Below are 5,387 nucleotides of genomic sequence, written 5' to 3'. Positions count from 1 at the left end.
TTTGTTGTGTGTGTTTGCTCTTGAAGTTCATGTGATCATGGAGAGATTCTATGATAGCTGAACAGATAAAATGCTTTACTCTGAACCTTCACAGTTTTACACTCTAAGAAAAATAATTTCAAAGATGAGTTTAGCAAAATGCTACATTGTATTTTTTAAGAGTTGATATATTAAAAACTGACTTTTTGCTTTTGCCTGATAAATATGAACATGTTAGTCTGGTTCACTAACACAGTAAGTTGTGTGAAGGAAAATTAAATTCCATGTGTCCCAAGTGCTGTATTAATACCCTATATATGCTGAATTATCATATGACTATATACAGTATTTATTTGTCTTTCTTGGGGTATCGGGGTCAAGCCAAGACAGATTGAAAAACAAAGTCACTTGTACTACAACTACAAAGGTTGCTAATATAGAGATATTAGTGGTCCTTGTTAAATTATCACATAATTCTGGAATTAGTCTGGTTTTGAAGTAAAACCGTAAGTGTTTTATTTATTTTACAAATTACATTTTGGCATTCATAGATTGAGACATTTCTTGGGTCATTTCTATTACAGAAATCTGTTGATTTGTGCTGATAATTCCATTATATCCTTACACTATAACATGTACTATAAATTCCTATACTACTAATAAGATACTTTTTATGTTTTTTTGTGACTTCCCTTGATTTTTTTTAATATTTGCAGAATTACCCAGTTTGTATTAAACAGTTGCTCAGAATGGCAGACGTAGGGGGATCCCACAGTTGACAGTAATCTTTACTCTCTCCTTGTCTGAGACTGAGATTTACTTCGTTTTAGTTTCCTACAGTTAATGAAATGCAAATAAGGTGAGCTTTTTATCTGAAGGTATCATTTATGAGCAGGATTTTTAGATCCTCTGAGAAGTTGCAGACTCCAGGGCAGTGTGTCGTCCCCAGTGGGAGAATCACAGAAATCTGACCTCACCTTCCAGTCAGTGCCAACATGCCCCAGTCTGTGATAAAGGTTGTAGGAGGGGACTTTCAGCGTCTCAATGATTTTTGTAAGTTGGTCCAGAGTCTTTTTGAAGTTGACCTCCAAGTCACATTGCATAGGAAAGATTAATTTATTCCTTTACTAGTTCTGACTTTAATTTTATTCAAATATTTTGCTTTGATGGAGGTTAGTTTTAATGATGTAAAACTTTGGGTCAGATAGACTTGATTCAGCAACTTAGAGTCAATGAGCAGTTAGCACTATTGACCTTGACTCTGATGGTGATTCTTTCTGAACTTCAGTTTCCTCTGTATAAGACAGACTAAGGGAAAGAAGAAAAAATCCATGCACTTCGTTATCATTTAGTCATTGTATAAAGGTTCTTCATATTCTCCTTTGTCTCCAGACCAACTTGCCAACTACACCATTAAATTTTTAACATGAAATAGTAGGAAGTAAATATTAATCTTGGGTAAAAGGGTGGGAAATATTTATTGCTCATCAATCACTTGTTGCATGCTAAATTTTGTTAATCATTTTAATATACTCTCAAGCAACAAGGGCGTTGGTTTTTCATGGTTTATCAGAAGAAAAATAACCCATAGTCGAGTCTGGAGAGATGGCCAGAGAACATTGAGTTTGGTTCTCAGCACTCACATTGAGTCTTAGAAATGCCTTTCACTCCAGCTCCAGGAGATCCTACACCCTTTTCTGGCCTTTGTAGGTATGCACACAGATGATTTATACAGATATGCAAACCACACCCATGAATTAGAATATAAATCAAAATAAATATTATTTGAAGAACCTGTAGTATGTGTGGGAGATAAAATTCTTGTGTAGGAGAGACAAAGACAGAGAGATGAGAAAGACAGAGATTGCTAATCCACAATGTCCTGGCGTGTTTCTCTGTCGCAGTGACAGAACACTGATCAACGAACCTGGGGAGAGAAAGGATTTATTTTAGCTTATCAGTTAGATCTCATCATGAAATTACAGAAAGCCAAGAAAAGGATATGAGAGAAGTGCTTGAAGTCAAGAACCCAGAGGAACGCTACCTACTGGCCTTCTTCCAGGCTAATATTAAGCTACCTTCATTAAGCATCACTGGCTTATCTGCCCAGAGATGCCATTGCTCATAGTGAGCTGGGCCTTTCTACATCAATTAGCAATCAAGACCATGTTCCATGGGTCCGTCTGATGGAGACAATTCCTAGGGAGATATTGTCTCTTCCCAGATGTCTCTACGTTGGTATCAAATTGACAATGACTAACGGGCACACACAGAAATGTCTGAAACAGTATTTGAAGAAACATCTGGATAGCATGACCAGCCAAGTACTAAAAAATATCCTACCTATCACACTTTAAAGCATGCTATTTTTATTATTCCGGTGTTAAAGATGGGAAAATGAAAACTCAGAAAGTTAAAGGTACCAATTCAAAAGTCTGATAGAAAAGTATTGAATCTTTGATTTCAATCTAGATCTGCCTTTCCTCAACACATACATTCTTAATAGATATTCATAGTATATCACTTACATATTACACCTTTCACATATGATTAATAACCATTTTATGATAATATGATTTACAGCATAAAATTATATACTAAAGTTTGGCAATATGAATCCTCTTATATCCACTACCATTTATTAAGAGCAAAGGACAGAGATCATAAAATAAAAGCTTGTCTCCTCTTCATTTTCTCTCTGTGCCTGTGCTGCCATATCTGCCTGAATATTTGCCTCTCCTCAGGATCTTCAAGCTTTATATACAGTTGAAAGTGTTCTGTCAGCACCCTTCCATCCCCCTCAGTCTGGACCTCTACTTCTCCTGTGTGGCCTGGCTCTCCTATAAGGATGACGTGTCAAATCTTAATCCCATTCATTACTTCCACTTGAGGGGCCACCGATCTCACTACAATCCCTGAAGTGGCTTCTCACAGGAAGCTTTGCTCTTACGATGTGACAGATGCTTTAATCTGGAGCCCTGTTGCTGGGAACCATGGGCATTTATCAGAGGAGGATCCAAAGTAAAGGAATAGAGATACAGCTTAAAGAACAAGGGAGTCGAGGTTTGGAGCAATCTGCTCCCGTTATACACACTATAGGACCTGTGACCTTGAACATGTTCAGGATTAAAACCTTACCATGACTTATATTATGAGATAAAAGAATCATATTTATATACCTGAAAAGAGGCAATCTTTTTGTGTGTGTAACTTTCTGTGAGTGGTAAATAAAACTGTGTGTGTGTGTGTTGTTTTTTTAAAAAAAACTATAGTCTACTCCAGTGATTCTGTCCATCATTAAACTTTCCCTCAGGGCCCCCCAGACTCCATCTATCTTACGATGTTACTATTGACCAGGTAAAAAAGTTGTTGTGTTCTTCTCTATTCCTCCATAATTTTGAAGTTTTTTTTATAGAATTAGGTAAACCATTTTATTGTAGTGACATAGTCTGCATTATGGTTAAAAATAATCCAGAATTCACAGCCTTATATGAAATACATACCACCTGGTTAAGCCTTCCTTAGTCCTAAATTTCATAGAATCACAAAACATTTCTTCCGGCAATAGAATCTCTCACAACATTTTACAAAATCATTTATTTTCCATTTTCTGAAATCTTAGGGTTTTTTTTTCATTTCCTTATCTATTCAGCCTCCATAGTTTTATACGGAAGGGCAATACTCAACTACTTTGAGTTTTAAACTGGGAGAAGGCTTCTAAGGAAGCAAAATCTGGGAGTTGGCTGCCGCCCAATGTCCTCCAGATCATCCTAGGAAATAGGCACATGTAGAGACTCCCTCTACCTCACTTCTTTAGGTGAATTATTTTCAAGCAGCAGTTCTTCAGCCAGTATTTTCCTTCAGGCTTTCAAGTTCATTGAAGTATGTATGTATGTATGTATGTATATATGTATGTATGTATGTATGTATGTATTTGTTTATTTATTTAAATGCAGGCAATATGAAGACAATAAAGGAAAAACAAAGGCATTCTAAAGCCCTTCACAGGATAAGATAGTTACCAATTTGATAATCACTACCCATCCACTGCTTTCTCTTGGCTCACAAGAGTACTCAGTTAGCAACCTGATACACTGGCTTAAAATAATATATTCCCCAAGCACTAAGCATCTCCACTCGTTTTATAATATAACGTTCTCTCTCTAGAAGGAAGCTGTCTCATGCAATGGTAATATTATTTTAGACATAAAGGGAATAAAGGTTTTGAATGCAAATTTCAAAGAATCAGGGCCAGGTATTCTTCGTTCAAATTCTGGTGTTGGTAGGTGTGGTTATGATCTTCACAAATACCAACTTGGATCTTTCAGGAAAACCTAGGCGTGTCCTGTTTCTCCTAAACTGTACCACAACCACGTCAGGGCAGAGAGGCTGACCTCCACCCATTCCTGCTTGATACAAAAACTCGTATGGGCAGTTTGGGTTGGGAGACAGCAACCTATCCAAGATGTATGTCCTCAACCGCTCTGCAGCGAAATTTTCTTTCTCTTTCTTTGACTGTGCCTTTTGACAAACACTGCTCTGAAGGACTCTGTGGCCCCACCTTAGCATCCTGACCTTTATGCTCATCCCCATTTTTCCCAAATCTCTTGAAAATACACTTGCCAAATGTTTTTCTTAAGAACACGAACCAATGTACATATCTCTGAATGTATTCAATCTCATCACTACCCATTTCTCAGGACAAAAAGGAGTTGATTGTAACACCCAGCATTCAGAAAGTTTTGAGAGTAGGACAAACAAGTTAATGTACAAAAATGAAGCTAGCAAAATGAAGGTAATTTACTCCTTTGGCTGATATACCCCATCTTTCTTCTTTCTCCCAGCATCTCTTCTCCTCCTCGCCAACTTCTCTTTGTTTTCTTTTCTCTCTGTTGTTTCTGTTCTCAGTTGCACTTTTCCTTTTCTGTGCAACAATGAGACAATCTAGACATGCGTTTTGCTGACGTCCTTGCCTGTTCCTCTCCTGCATGTGTAGGACCAGCCATTGACAAGAAATGAGAAGGAGACAAAAATGCTTGGATCATTGCCAGGGGGAAAAGAAAGGGAAAAAATTAGAACACATGGGAAAGGATTACAGTGATTTCAAGGCAACACTGGAGGTAGGCAGCAAGAAGGCTATAAAAGGTTTTTTTTCAGAATCAGAATAGCTCAGGTTTCCAATTTCCTTGTCATGAATACATGATGATTATTTCTAAGTTATCCCTCAAGTTTCAGTTTAGCTATTAGGACCCTTGGATGGTACCTTTCCTTCCTTTCTTTTGTCCTAAGGCTGTTCACTACCTTGTATAACGCCAAAGAATTCCAGTCATTGCTCAGAGATGACCTTTTACTAGGCAATATGGATAATGGAAAGGTGTTCTGAAGGTTAGAGAGTAAATCTAATACGT

This window comes from Rattus norvegicus, chromosome 20, assembly GCF_021556685.1.
Source record: "Rattus norvegicus strain SHRSP/BbbUtx chromosome 20, alternate assembly SHRSP_T2T, whole genome shotgun sequence".
Taxonomy (NCBI): Eukaryota; Metazoa; Chordata; class Mammalia; order Rodentia; family Muridae; genus Rattus; species Rattus norvegicus.
Note: the sequence above shows the minus strand (reverse complement) of the source record.